Source organism: Metopolophium dirhodum, chromosome 1, assembly GCF_019925205.1.
Source record: "Metopolophium dirhodum isolate CAU chromosome 1, ASM1992520v1, whole genome shotgun sequence".
NCBI classification, from domain to species: domain Eukaryota; kingdom Metazoa; phylum Arthropoda; class Insecta; order Hemiptera; family Aphididae; genus Metopolophium; species Metopolophium dirhodum.
The window spans coordinates 20,322,728-20,339,837 of record NC_083560.1 but is presented as its reverse complement, the minus strand read 5'-3'; the positions used below and the strand labels follow the sequence as shown (position 1 = coordinate 20,339,837).

Sequence of the window (17,110 nt, the reverse complement as noted above, 5' to 3'; positions counted from 1 at the left end):
TATAAAGCGAACCATTACATTGCGACAATGGTCGTTACATTATCCGGACCGGCACTTTCGGTCATGACGAAGGCATCCCCGGAGGCTTGTGGAGACTTCTTCTGTAGTGTATTTGGGGGTGGTGGTGGGGTCGGCTCGAAAGTGAGGGCTTTCAGCTGATGCAACAGCACTGCCCGAAATGACCCAGGTTATTCAGTTCGTCCATCAGGCTGCAATTCTAGACCGGTCTGATGGTTACCTCCGGCTTCCGGCCCCTAGTAAACACCACCGTTCGGTTGGTGCTATTGCCGCCGCTGGTGCTATAGTTGATGTTGCTGCTGGATGAACCTCTGCAACTGTTCAGCTCGCTGCAGCACATCCAGCAGCTCATAGTGGTGAAAAAAGTAAACCATGGAATGCTGCGGAAAAAAGGGCAAGAGAAAAATGTTTAAACGCAGTTTAACTGTTTAACACTATTTAAAACTTCAAATTTGAACAGACTCGATGGTCTGCGATTATAAGACTTGCCAGTACTGCATGTTATATAAATAAATTATTATTAGGTTAAGTGCACCAACGATCAGAAAAAAATGTATAATAGCGTGAAAATGAGTTCTAACTTTCTGGTTGACCGTTCATACGTACGTATAGTATTAGCAAATAACTACGAGACGTCGACACAGTCATAACAAAATATACATGCACGGTGCACTACCACTTTAACCTCAGATCATCGATTATATACAATTTTTTTAAGTACATTTAAAGAATGAAAGAACGCGCGAGAAGATACGAACACATAACTATTGAATCCATACATTCGCATCGCAATACTATATGCCAATTCATTTTTATAACAAGGTTTGTTGGGAAAAAAAAGAAATTGGTGTGTACACGCTAAATATTTTTGAGTAAGTGGAAAAACCGTTTTGAGTGTGCAAACTTCCTGTAGTTTTAAAATACACAGTGTAAGGTGAGAAGTCGTGGACAAAAAATGTGAAATCCCCCCGTGAAATGCTATACAGTAAATATTTTTGTGTGAGTGGCAAATATAGGTGGACAACGGGTGTGAAATCTCCTCGTGATTTGTGTTACGGTAAAATCAGTGTGTTCGAGCGGGTAATCCTCCCTTGAACGTTGTGAAATTACAGTGGTGAAAAAAAACGTACTGTGAACATACAAACGTATACTACTGACGGTCGGTTAATAACACGTGTGTGTGTGACAAGATTTTTGCGCACTGCGAACCCCGGTGGTCACCCATCCGAGAACTAGTGGCTTCGGCCGTTGCAGTGATTTCAGTCACTGCGCCGCGCTAAGCCACCAACTCAATATTATTAACACATCGTCGAAGACATTCATCCCGTACGCTGTCGCCGTTCCAGCGAGAGACCATTAACCACCAGTAGCTGTCGCCGTCAGGTGATATTATAAAATTAGTCACTAATCGTGCTCAGTAGCCACCTCGGGCAACCCCTCTCGCTCCCATTCACAACACAATACGCGAGTCGTTGCCGACAACCGCAATAACCGTAGGATCGGTAACGGCGCAAACATAATAATAATTATTATATTATATATACTATTATCCAATCCATCGTGAACAATAGCAAAAATTACAATAAAAAAAGCCATTTCGTATTACCTGAATAAAGGACCAAGAACAAATGAGAGCGAGTTTGCTAAATTGACCGTTGAATCGAAAGTGGTAAGCGTAGAACGATAAGTGGTAAAGATAGAAAAACCTGGAACAGAAACATAATCGATTTACATATACAGATATAGAAGGAGTAAAACCTCCTTAAAACGGAATCGCTTGGTACCTACTGATTTTTCCGTTATAATTAAGGAGTTTCCGTTTTATAGAGACTAAAATATACGGGATACCTATAGTTTAGGTTAGGACTATTGTTATTTTCCGTTATAAAGAGGCTTTACTATATACCATATACTTCGGTAGGTACACACAACAGTAGTATACATATTACAATATACGTACATATATCCGACTTTTGCCGATCGACTTCGGACAAATTGCGATCAATTGTAAATTAATTGTAAATGAAATCTGGGAATTTGTAATTCAGCAGAAAACTTAGAAATCAAAATAACAAAACTAGGAGTTCACGCGGCCTTCGACATCAGCCGATCGGTCCAGCAATCAGACCAACTATACGTTGGCTGATTTTGAGTTATTAGTCACTTAAGAATAATTGTGATATTTTTACTTTTTTTTATCAAATATACATTTTTTTAACTATGCAATACATATTATTTTTGTTAAATATGAATTTTTAACAAATTTAGAATATTTGTTGACAATTGTAATTCAATTTAAATTTTTAATCAAACACAATTTATATTAACATTTCTTTATCAAAATATATAGACTTCTTAAATTTTGGTTTTCTTTATCTAATAAATTCCGTATAATAAAATTTGTTATTCCATTTAGATTTTTTTATAAAATATCAATTTTTTATAACAGAATTTTTATAAAGATTTTTATTAAATTTAGATTTTTTATCAATCATATTTTTATTAAGGTTGTTTATCAAATTAAGATTTTTAAATAAATGATTTTTTTTATCAAATAACGATTAAATGAATATTTGATAAAAAATCTAAATGAAATAAAAAAACTTTAATATAAGGACTTAATTTGTTAAAAATCCATTATATTTAAAAAATCTATATTTTATAAAAAAAACTTAAATAAAAAATGTTTAAAAAAAATCCATTCCATTTAAAAAAATCTATATTTGATAAAAAAACTTAAATAAAAAATGGTTGATAACGATTATTTTATAAAAAAATGTAAATTGAATAAAAATCTTACTACAAATCAATAATAAATCTGTTATAAAAAATCATTTTGATAGAAAATAAATATTTTACATATAAAATCGATGATTCGTAAAAAATATATTTAATAAAAAAAATGTTAATTAATAATCTAAATTTGTCAATAAAAATGCATATATTATAAAATAATATTTATAATGTAATAAAAAGAATAGATAACAAATCTTCATTTGATAAACAATCATTAATTCATAAAAAAAACATCATTTGATAAATATTCTGTATTTAATAAAAAGATTCTAAATTGAATAAAAAATCTTTATATAAGGAATTTATTTGGTAAAAATTCCATAATATTTTTAAAAATCTATATTTCATAAAAAAAATTCCAATAAAAAATGATTGATAAAAAAATCATATTTAAAAAAAATTTCTGTTATACACTCCAAACCTAACCTAACCAAATATATTTAAAAAAATTGTGTTTATTGTTATTTTTATACCATTTATAGGTTACATGGAATATTTTTGAATAAATTACTTACATTTTTTAAGTCTATAAGTTCAATAATAGATGAACTACTATTTGCTATCATCTGTTTACTAAATGTGCTTATTTTGGACCATCTGTATCTGTATGGGGGGGCTGCGTGAACTTGGCCCCTCATAAGTATTTTTGGATTTATGGGCTCTACGACGAATTGCAATTTTTTTGGTGAGATATGCAATTAATTACATAAAAATTTCAAAATGTTGATACCAGTTTGAAGTCTGTGGGACCATTTGACCAAATTCAATGACGTGTTCATTAGGCTACTCAGGTGCATAGGCCAAAAAATTACAATTATTCTTAATTTAGAATAAACGTTAGGTAATACTCACTAGTACTCCATTCGAAGTCTTAACAAATATCATATAATACAATTATTAATATTACGTAACAGTAAAAATAACTAATAGTTGAAAACGATTGGGATACAGTTAAACCATTTAAAAATAAAAATGTTTAAATGAACATACCAATACCAATGCATAAAAACTAGTCAGGCGTTTTAACAACATTTTGATTATTTTTTTTAAATTTATTTTTAAATTTTGTTGAATCAAAAAATGTTCAAACATTTAAATACAATTAATTTAGACCTAAACAAGTTTTGAAAGGAAGTAGATGGTAGAAGTTCTCTAAAAAATATAAGAAACGAAATGGTATAATAAAATAGGAAATTATTATAACTTCCACATTTCCTAATACTTAAAGAAATATAACAATTATTCTTAAGTGTCTTATAACTCAAAATCAGCCAACGAATAGTTGGTCGGATTGCTGGACTCGATCGGCCAAAGTCGGGGGTTGCGTGAACTTCGCCCCCCGACTTTTGTTTTTAATTTCTTAGTTTTCTGCTGATTTACAAATTTGCAAATTTAGTTTACAATTAATTTACAATTAATTACAATTTGTTCGATGTCGATAGATCAAAGTCGGGGGGCTGCGTGAACTTGGCCTCTCGAAACTTATTTTTGACTCAACGGCCAAGGGGGGTGTTTAGAAATTCGGGTATTGAATTAACAATTATTTACAATTAATTTACAACTGTTTGGAATAATTTTGAAAATGTTTGAACAAAGTCGGGGGGCCATCTTCATGTAAGTCTCGCCGTAGGGTATATAATATACGACGACAATATAAAAAAGCTTTTATATTACATAGTACTCACTTTAGCCAATGCTTTTTCGTCATCGGACAACGACTAAACTTCGTGACGTATTGATCAGCTAAGCAGACAATCAATATGACGTAAAATGCCATGGTTCTGTCGTTGAAAATTCCTGACAGTATAACCTTCAAGCCTGTCAGGAATTCAAATAATAATACTTATTATAATAACAGTAAATAAATAAACAGAACGTATATTGTCATTGGAAATCAACAACCAATGACGGATTATGACTATCATTATTAACGTAATTTATTTTACTCACCGATCAGAGCCAGAAAGACAATCAAAAGTAGCACCGCCGTGTAAGAGACTGAGCGATGAAAAGGTAATTGCAGCAAAGCCACTGAACAATATAAACAGCGATACATACACAAAATGTTAAGAATTTTTTTAAAAATAATTATTATTTATATATTTATTTAACACCATAATAAATAATATAGAATACCTGTGAAAATTAATATCTGTTTTTGGAAATACGTCATGATCGTTGAAATCATTAGTGTCTGAAAGCAAAAAAAAAAAAAGTGGATAAGTGGATGTCGCTCTGCTGTACAGTAGGTTACAAGTGGGTCACTGTAATGGATGGTGTTAAATTTGAATTCAATGATAAAAAAAACGATTCTGAGTGAAAACGGCCAGTCAGCGTATGATATTACCAAGTATATTTGATAATATTATTGTGAATAAAGTAATTTATATATAACCTATTTACGTGGAGCCTTGTTTTAAATTTTAAATCCTTAGCCATAAAAGTTAAACATTATATACATTATTAAATTATAAATTTGATAAATGTTGTCAAAATTTGAACTTTAAATGCTTATAAAAAAAAATTGTGCCTATGTATTTTTAATGTTTTTCAACTGCTATTAGAACGATATATCAGGAGCCTTATATTAAATATTCACGCTTTTTTACACAACAAAAAAATTATTATTGATATTTATAGAAAAAAAAACTAAAAAAATTGAAAACTGACAATGTCCGTAACCGCTCAACATTTTTTCAAAATTTTTTCGTGTATAGAAACTGCTAATATAAACATTCAGTGAAATTTTCAAGTATCTACAGTCATTCGTTTTTTGATTACAATAAAATAAGAAAATTGTTACATGAGAAATCGAGTGAATATCAAATGTTGTAAAAATATAAATTTCAGACGCTCATAAAAAATTAATTTAAGTTTCTTGTAAATATTTTTTTTTTGATAAAGGTAGACAAACTTATGAGTAATCTTATATTACATTTTCAAATCTTAGATTTAAAAAGAAAAATTTTTATGAATTCTCAACTCAAAATAGTTTGTTAATTTTCGTGATTTTTCTGTATTTTGTCAAAATTTGAACTTTAAATGCTTATAAATAAAAACTGTGACTAAGGATTTTTAATTTTTTTCATCTGCCTTTGAAACAATAACCTAGGAGCCTTCTATTAAATTTTCAAGCTTTTTTACTCAACAGATAAAATTTTATTGATATTTATAGAAAAAAAAACTAAAGAAATTGAAAATTGACAATGTCCGTAAACAGCTCAAAAAGAGTCAAAATATTTTCAAAATTTTATCGTGTATAGAAAATGCTAATATAAACATTCAGTCAACATTTCATGTCCCTACGGTCATTTGTTTTAGAGTTACACCAAAAACCAAAATCGATTTTCTCAAAAACAGATTTTGCGTAAAAATTCCCGTTTTTCCTTAATTTTTCTTTTGTTTTTCACGTCGCTTTTGAAAACTACTGAGAAATTTTTACTTTTGACCCCCTAAAGTACCAACTAGATTCACTTTCCTATCAGAAAAGTTAATGTTGAAGAAAATCCAAGCACTTTACTGTCCTAAAAATTGATGACAGACACAAAAATAAAAAATTTAAAAAAAAATAAAAAAAAAACCTACATCATTGTAAAATCAATACATTCATCGCTTCGCTAAGAATCTAAAACAATCCGTTTAATTTTAATACAATATACAGTGTGTTCCCGGAAACAGGGAACACTTTATCACTCATTACCCTGTAAATATTTTTCAATTCTGTTTGTGGGACATTCAATTAGATTATTAGTTACGAATGCTTACTTATAGGTCTTTTGCAAAAGTTCATGTTTTTATAATAATTTGTATCATGGTCGTATAAAGGAAACAATAAGTAGATATAAATCTAGCTCTAATTCCGCCAATTTTGGGTTTAGAATACAAGTTGATAAATCAAAATTACTTGGAAAAAATCGTTCAACCCAAAAATAATATTCAAAACAGGTGTTAAATAAAATGTTTTTATCGAGAATAATTTTTAAAAAATTTACAAAATTCGAAAAATGTATAACTAGCTCAAAAAGAGTCAAATATTTCAAAAATTTTACAATTTATGGAAAATGCTATTATTAATATTTAATGAAAATGTCAAGGTAGGAACTAATTTTTGAGTAAACTAAAAAAGGAAATCAAATTTTTAAAAAATTGGTTTTGCACAAAAATAACGACTTTTGTTTTTCTTGACGCTTATTGAAACCATTTGTAACAACTACATTCACTTTTTTTATTAGAAAATATGGCGATCTCGAACATTTGAGCACTTTTACTAGGTACCCAAAATGTTGCTGACAGACAAAAAAACATACACCGTCGTAAAACCAAAACATAAATTATTTAAAAAAAAATCAATTAATTTTGGTATTGTAGGTACAATGGTGTAGTCGTAAATAATGTTTTGGATATGCACCGAAATTGAGAAATATTTAATACGTGGGAGGCTCCATAAATACTATACAAGAGTATAGTAAAGAAAAAAAAAGAAAAACAGAATAGTACTTAAATAATAATATTAATGAACATGGGCAGAAAGTATCATTTATTGAGATTAATGATTATTTCTCTGGAACATATAATTTTTATTTTTTTTTAAACAACATTTTATCATTTATTAATTTAATATATTTTGGTACCTAGTTTATTATACATTGCTATTGCCTTGTATTGATAAAAGTTTTGATAAGCCTTAGAATTACATTTAGGAACTCTATGAAAATTCTCCCTTTTTTCTTTAGGAATAATACTTAATAAGGACTCGAATACTCAAATCAGAATGTAGTTGAATTAACGAAAAGCACTTAAAAATTTGTTTTATATTAAATATTCCTAAGAGTCAAAAAGTTGTGAGGTATTCTGTCATAGTCTTTTAATGAAATTGTATTAATATTCTATGTGAATATTATTCTAAACACTTAACTGTTCTACAGTGGTCGGGTAAGCCGATCCCCATAAAACTATACCGTAGGATAAGACAAGACTGAACCAAAGTAAAATAAACACTACTGCAAAGTAAATATATCTAGGATAACATTTAATTCTTTAAATTTCAAGAAAAACTTCCTTTATATTTTTGTATTTAAATTGATTTGTGTTTTCCATTTTATATCCCCATCAAAGTAAATACCTTGATATTTAACATTATTTACACAAATTAATTTAAAAAAATTAAAATCACAACTCCTATTTTCTAAACAAGTTGGTGAATGGTTTTCTAAGATTGGTAGCATTGAGATGCAAAAGTCATAAAACGGATTTATCTACACTGCATGACAATGAATTGACTAAGAACCAAGTCCTTATTTTAATAAAATCGCATTTTGCTGCTAATTCAAGACTAAAATTATTTTTAGCTTTAAACACAGAGCTGTATTGTCTGCATAAGCAAGAACTTCACCATCTAGATTAAGCTCAAATAGGCCATTTATATAAACTGAAAATAATATAGGCCCCAAAATAGTGCCCCGGGGTACACCAAATTTAACAGATTTAACAATACTAATTTGACCATTAATTCGCACTACTTGACACCTTTCAGATAGATATGATCTAAACCATTTTAAATATTTGTTTTTTCCAAATAACTTTTGCAATTTGATTAATAATATGTCATGTGAAACCGAGTCATAACCTTTTGCAATGTCAATAAAAATAGTTAGACATTCATGGCCCTGATTAAGTGCACCATTAATAGAATTTCCAAGTGAAGTATATGCATCATTAGTACCCATATTCTCTCTAAACCCAAATTGGTTACAATTTATAAAATTTTTTGAAGTTAAAAAATACTGCAGTTGCTTTTTACCAAGTATCTCAAATATTTTGCTAATATTTGATATTAACGTTATAGGCCGATAATTAGAAATATTAGTAGCATCGCCCGCTTAAGAAATAGGGACAATTACAGATTTTAAAACTTAAACTAATTAGATATGTAAATAGGTTTAATAATAGCAGGAGCAATTATTTTAAGTAATTCAGAAATTATTATATCGAAGCCAAGAGATTTATTATTTTTTAGTATTAGAATTGTTTCATGGTCTTCAGTTACTGAGATCTCTTTAAATAAAATATCATTGGGATAGGAATTACAGCTTTTAAGTGTATTAATATATTCATTATAGTTATCATTGCTAGGGCATTTATATATATATTAGCGTCGACCTCTGAGAAAAAATCATTTAAAACATTGGCGTATAAGACTGGTTCCTCAACTAAATTAATTCATTTATTTTCAAATTGTATAGAATTACTCAAAACAGTATTCTTTTTCTTTCTATCAAAAATATCATTAAAAGTATCCCAATTTTTTAGTTTTTTTAGTTTTTAGATTAATTATATTTTTATAATACAGGTTCTTGGTTAGTTGAATTAATGAACACAACTTGTTTTTATATTGGTGCCAGGTAGGCGCTCTTTTTACCTTTTAAACTTAATTTATCCCTTTTCTTAAAAGAAATTAAAAGGCCAGATGTAAACCAGGGTTTTAATTTTTGTTTCTTTGCACAAGTTAAATGATGCTGTGTATATAATGTTGATTCAGTAATAGAACTCATAACAGTACCTATTATGAAAGTTATTTGCGCAATTATTATTGACATTTACTTCATTGAGTATGTTTCTCCAATTGGTAAGCGATAATTTTTTAAGCAATGTATTCCAGTTAACTTTTTTAATATTATTTGTATTATCTACTTTATTCTCATTATTTTGTATTGTTAAACCAACTACATAATGATCAATTATACCGAAAAAGTGAAATAAAACTTTCAATTTTATTAATGCTATTAGTTCTAATAAAAATGTGATCATTACATGAGGCACTATATTCTCTTACTCTATTGAAGTTGGAAATGAATTGATAAAAACCTAGTTCAGTCATACAGTCGAGATATTCATGTTTGTTAATATTGTTACTATCATTAGAAATATCAATGTTTTAGTTCAGTGACTTATTATAGGTTGATTTGAGTTGAGAGAAATCAATTTGTGATTATTGGCCAAAGTGATTGTTTTTAAAACCATATATTTATTTCAGCTACTTTTGCTTCTAAAATATATTCTCTATCCTTAGTTTTTAATTATTCCAACACTCTAATAGTCCTTTTAATAAATTGAGCTGCTTGTAATAAAGTAACTGCATGACTCTGCAATTGGTTGTCTTGGAGTGAAAAAAAAAATCAGAAATTCTCAAATTATATATTGTTGATAAATTATGGTAAAATGGTTATCATCCAACGGGCTACGATCGTATTTAAGAATTTTAGCGTTATGAGGACCTATACCAACGTATTCCCTCCACTGCATAGGTATATGCATAAGTGATTTAACAATTAGTTGTATTTGTGAACTATTCATGTGTGTGTGTGTATTTGTATTCAATTGGTGATTTATATTAACACATAATTTATACTAACAAAATTTGTGTGCATATTTAATCCAAAAATGTGTACAATTTTTAGACAATATAAAAAATATTTCTCAACTTAAATTGACAATCTTTATTCATCCATAAAGTTTAAAGAAAGGTACGACCGTCAAATCAAGAGCAGACAGCATTTTACTTGTATACACCTTTACGACATCATGTAGTATTAAAAATTAAAATTCTTAAATAGTATTTATTCTTAAACAACTCTGTTACCTATTTCTATACCAGAGTAGTACTTTATCAGACATTTGTATTTATAAATAATTTGTGACGTTATTGGCCCTGATTATTTAGGGTTGATTCTAACCAAAAACCAAACACGAACCTGAACCCGAGGGTTGAAATCCATTTTACATAATTAAAAAAAAGTTATTGGTTTAAACTAATGGAATAATTTATTATAATAATAGTAAAAATATTAAGTTGATAAATAATAAAAAAAAAAGGGGGAATATCACTCTACTGAATAGTAGATGAGTGTTCCAAGTCATTGAGTAAGTTACGAAAATGTTTGTGTTAAATTCAAAATAAACTAAATCATCATTGTATAATATACAGTATATTATTAAATAGGTAGGTCTACGCTGTTATTCGTTTTTGAGTTACACCAAAAATAAAATCGATTTTGCGTAAAACATGCAGTTCTTCTTTCTTTCTTTTTTTTTACCCCGATACTTTTGAAAACTGCTGGGATTTTTAAACTTTAACCTCTCCAATGCACAACTAGAATCACTTTCCTAGATTCAACTGATTACTTTGACTAATTATCATGTTCAATAAACAAAACTAAAGACAAAAGTTAAATTATTAGAATTTTTCAAAGAAATTAACAAAGATAAGAAAATTATCTAAAGCAAATTAAATATTGTTATAACGAGTTTCCTTTACATTAAATTGCTAATGATGGTGGATTGCCGTAGCAACGACCCCAAAGTATAGCTAATAATAACAATATAAGTTAATAACTATAATTTCAACTAAGCACAATAATTTATTCCAAACTATTTAAATGATGTTCATTTGATCCACAAATATACAGAAATTTGGCAATAGCCAAGCATTTCTTGGTCAGCTAGTAATAAGGATGTATTATTTATATCATATTGTTTTTAACTTTTGAGTGAATACCGCAAAAGCATAAGATTAATTTAAAATATATTTAACAATTTCATTGTGTATATAAAATATAATAATATGTGTGAAATTTCAAGTACCCATGAATAATATTTATAAATTACAATAAAATAACTAAAATCTTTATTTTTTGTTTATATAATTAATTTCGTCCTAATTTTAACTTCAAATGTCTAAAATAAATTGCATTTATTTATTTTTTAGATTTTTTTGTTTCACTTATGAGGAACCTTTTGTTAAATGTCATGCCTTAGCTATGAAAATTGAACATTATATAAATTAGTAACTACAAAATAATTTACAACATTTTCTAATTTTGACAATTATGTCAACATTTGAACTTCAAACGCTAATAAACACAAATCATGCAAAAGTTTTTTAAAAATATTTTAAATTGCTAAAAGAACAATTTATGGGGAACCGTGTATTATATTTTCAAGCTTTATGATAACGAAAAAATTTTTCTTAATTTAATGATGAATTAAATGAATGTGCTTATATAAATATTTGGTGAAATAGTTTCTCAAGCTACTATGGGTCTATTCACTTAAGAATTAAAACAAATGTTGAATAAACATTTAGTTGTTTCCCTGTTTATTTAAAAAATTATATATATATTTCAAGGTATATTTGTACTTTTGAGTAACAACTAGATTAACTTTACTACCACAACCCACTTTCTTGTTACTTTACTTCTCGTTGTATAACAATGTTGCTAATAACTGTATCCATTTGTGTAAGGTACTGTTTAAAATAAGAGTTCTTTTGTTATGCTAAACATAATAAGCAATAATTTTATACTCACATTTAAGATCATTATGAAGAACGATGCAATATACCACATTCTAGACTTTGACATTCTATCAAATCTTTTATATTGATCAGAAATTACATTTCTGAAATATTAAACAATAATTATTATCTACATGATAGTTATAAATTAAAACTATTTGCAACAAGCCTCTTTGAGAGTAAGTCTTTACCTCAAAACTCCTTTGTTTTGTTCATTTTCAGCCAGTGATTTAACAGAGGACAATAGTATTTCATCGTAGCCAAAGAAATACTCCAAGAAAAACTGACTCACTGAATCTCGATAACACAGAGTAGGGTCTAGGGTTACTAGCATTACAGGAATGCTTGACCGATTTCTGGCACTGGGTGACAAATGCAAGAACCACTTCACCAATGAATATTCAACAATGTAATCCGAGTTAAATATTACTAAAAAATAAAAGGTAAAAATAATTTATGTGTTTTCATTGACGAATCCCATATCACATCAATACCTACATGGTCGTAACTTAAAGTAATAATTAATTAATCTATACTCAAAACAAATATGAATTTAAAAGCAATTTCAACACAAAGCTAAATTAATTTCATTGTTCAGTCCCTAATACAAATTGTTTATAAAATTAATATAATTTAATCATAAGGATTTAATTAACAGGAAATTTTCTATACCCAATAACACAACAATTTGTACACATATTAATTTAATATATGTTCATACATATCACGAAAAAAATAAACATAATATTATATGGTATTTATAATAATAATTATTATTATTAACATTAAACTATTATATAACTGTTATACATGAATAATTAATATGTATGAAAGGGCCTACAAAACGTATTAATGTTTTGAAACGTAAATTGGAGTTGCTAGTTCGGATAACAACTGTACTACGAAGGTATGGAAAATCGAGGTTCTACTATATATAATTTATAGTAAGTAATATTTTAATATATTATATATAAGTATAAATATATGATAGTATATAGGTAATTAATTATCATGCAAATTGTGATCAAATAATGTTTCACAATTTTTGGCAAAATAAATTTGAATTTACCAACAAATCAAATGTAATAATATGATTTTAATAATAATATAAAGTATAAAGAGATCTGATGTAAATTGTATTTATTTGATTTTTCTGCTAACATTAATTTAAGCATAAACTGCTAAAAACATTTGACCACTTTATGGCACCGACAAAAATATGTACTTTGTAATAAAAATTTTTATTTTACGTTTACTTAGAATAAATTTTACCTTCAAAGTTTGTGTATGTATTTGTAAATGGTAAGTAGTTGAATAAGTTAGTGTAAGTCTCTCTAGATTTATTTTTAACTAACTCTTCTGTTGATTGTTCAATATCTCCCTTTTTCCTAAAAAAGAATATTTTGTCATAAGATAATCTAAAATACGCTATATATTTAATATTAATATTAATCAATAAATGTACCAATATACATATATAATCTAACTATCACTTATAATTTTATCCAATATTCAAAATAAATTTCAACTTACATTATTTCTTTTGTGCTTAAAACTTAAAAATCTAATAATTTATAATATTGAATAATTGTAGTCTTTATATTATGTTCAAAGACACATTTAACAAGAAACAAATAAATCTAATGGATATATAAAAATTATGTCATTTATGAGATAAATAAGTTTATAACTGAAATATGATTTTACAAAAATGACAAAAGTTAAACTTTTTTAAATACAAATTATAGGTGATACCTAACATTTTTTTATTAATGAAAAATAATATTTTATGTAGAAGAATTTTTAAACATTGATAGAAAAATTGTTCATCGATCAAATATTAAGTTATAAATCAGGGTTTAGATTGATGTCTATGCTTCAGTAATTATAATATTGATAGTTAGGATTACCAAAATGTGTTGCAACACTTTTAAATTAGCTTTGATGATTGTAACCCTGTAACAAAATGTAATTAAAAGTAACAACCCTAAACCAACACATGTTTAAAACCCAAAATTATATTGGAATAATAACAATGAAACAGATGTGTAATTAATGATGTGATGGGAAATTTAACCATGATGAAACATTTTAGGTTTAAAATCTTTATTCCGTTTGTACAGCCTATAACTCTCTAAAACAATATGAAAAAAAGCAGGTAAGTAGGTGTCGCTCTGCCCTACAGTAGGTTACAAGTGGGTCAATGTATAATGGATTTTATTAAACTTGAATTCAATGATATAATATCATTGTATAAGAAAAACGATTCAGAAACGGTTTGTCAGTCTGGATATTTTATTATTATTTATTATGAGTAAGTAATAACCTGTAAGTTGAATTAATATTTTAATATTGTTATCTTTTATTCGTTTCTATGGTGATGAACAAAGCGTTAGAAAATAAAATCTCATTTTAACTGTTTTTTGCAATTTGTCAGTGGTTTTTCCCATGGCATTAAATAACTATAGAGAAAATCGAAAAATGATATTTGCTAAAAGAAAAGGTACTATTTGTTGAATTTGAAGCACTCCTTCTGGTAGAAATTTTGTATGCAGGATAAAAAAAAAAATAAAAATAAAAATAAATACCATTGTAAAACCACTAGCTCAGAATCTAAAAGAAATGTTTTATTACATTGAGGTATTTAGGTATTCTAAGAAAAAGTGTTCACAGAATTTATTAAAACAAATAAAATGCTTTATTTTCCACCGTTATATTGATATCATATTCACCAAATATAATATAACATTTTAAACTATTACAACTATAGTACCTACCTATAAAAAAAAAATACCTACAATAGATTCAGACATTCAGTTTATATATATATTTAAAATTAATTATGATAACATAAAAAAATGTATTTTGAATGAAAAGTTGGTTGATTTTGTTCAACATCCTATTATAATGCATAATATTATGATATTTAAAAATAATCAAGAAATATAAATTTCAAAAGTTTAAGGAATCCCTTATGATGGCCCGATGACGAATGTACAGATTGTTTTTTATACAACCCGCCTTTACAAACATAATATATTCAACAAAGTTTGATAAAATATGAATTTTGAAAACAAATATTTAATACTTAGGGATCTGTTTTAAAAACTTGAATATCCCATCAAAATCATTTTTTTTTTTCAATTAGTAGGCATATTGTCAGGAGATTAACAGATTAAGTAGGTATTATATAAATAAATTACATTTTAAGAACGATAAAACAAATTAATTTTATAGTTATAATAATATTATGTACTTACTCAGCAGTATTAGTTTTAATGAAGTGGTCGAACAATGTTGCATTTTCTTCACTCATATCCATACGTTTTAGTTTGTATTCCCGTTCATAAGATTTTTCTAACAATTCGTTCAACGTGCCTGTTTGTTCTGCATGGCTGTGTCGAATAATCTCTACTCGGAGTATACCATCCCTAGGCCATATGTCTTTAACATGATCCAAACAACTAGCTGGTGTTCGTGAAAAAGTCATGTGTACATACACAAGTACCAAAAATGATAAAAAAGCCTAAAATCAAAAAATACAAATTGTAAACATTAACATTTAGTATAAAGTAAAAGCTTACCTGTAATAAAAGTACAAATTCTATAACCCTCATCAGAGATTTTGGGAATATTCTTGCGTACTCCAAGGTGGAACTAAAGAACATAGCGCCGACCAGGGTTTCCAATAAACCAAGCTCCTGGTTGTTGTTATTGTTGTTGTTGTTATTAACACCTGTAATCAATTCCGAGGCGTTTGGTGGCAAATCCACCATTTCTCTATGATCGTGACCGTTGGTGGGCATGGTTAAGTCGTTATAACACTGTTATAGAATATCTATGTTAGTGCTCGAGACAAGGATTGCGGCGAACGAGTGAATCGTCTGGGCGGCGGAGCGTATAACTAGGGATGACTTTACTACGGTCTGCGGTCAAGGTTAGACAGGCAATAAAAGGAAACAACGACAACGATCGAACGACGAACAGGTTCACCTTGAAAATTCATTTTACGTCGTGCTGGTTGTTTCCAGGTGCAGCTGCGCGCGAACTATAGTGCATAATATTGTATTTATTGTTTGTCCTTGACCCTTCTAACAACAATAATATTATAATGTGGTGCGGTACGCTATAATACTCGAAAGTCGCGGGAAGAGAGAGCTGAGGCCAGGCATGTCGGGTCATCGCCACGTCGCCTTAGACGCGGCGCTATACCAGGCGGTGCAGCCAACAGCGGCAGGGCCACCGACTCTGTCCGCCACAATAATAATGATAAATAAATAATTATTCTCCAATAATGATCGTTTGGGTGGGTTCAAAATGGTAGCGCACATGGAATGTCAAAGTTAATAAAAGTGATCGAGATCGAAGTACCTTTATTATTTATTATTTTATTATATTTTTACTGCGTAAGTGTGAATACTGCGATTTCATTAATGCATTTAGTCTGAGACCCCGTAGTCGACACTCGATAAGTTTATTCCAACGTTGCCTAACATGAACTGTTTACGTTATCTTGCACAGACTTCTAGGCACTGAACTAAATACACGGAATACGTATTATGCATAGACCAATAAACTAATGAACAGCGCATACCACTCCACCCTGTCATCAATGCCAGTTGATTATATAGGTAATCATTTAATTGAGAGAGAAAGAACATAAAGTAGTGAAGAAGCCCGCATTAATTCCAGATAAGGAAATGCATAAATTGTACTACTTTGTTTTTTTTTCTCACTCAATCTATGTCGTACCCCTGACTTCTCTCTTTAAGCGCTGTCCATGAACTTAAAGGTCTATGGTTACTATCCTTCCTTCCTTCCTTCCTTCCTTCCCTCCTATACTATAAAATTAAGAACAGCTGACTTCGAGAACAGCTGTCTATGATGGAACCGTGGAACGGAAAACGCCGGCTGTAGTGAAACCGTGGCGTAAAAAATTAAACA

The 17,110-nt window shown here is 28.5% G+C and overlaps 1 pseudogene; it reads right to left on the bottom strand.

The window, feature by feature from the left end:
- Positions 1 to 14: 14 nt before the first annotated feature.
- LOC132933796 (membralin-like) lies at positions 15 to 15,972 on the bottom strand (annotated as a pseudogene).
- Positions 15,973 to 17,110: the final 1,138 nt, after the last annotated feature.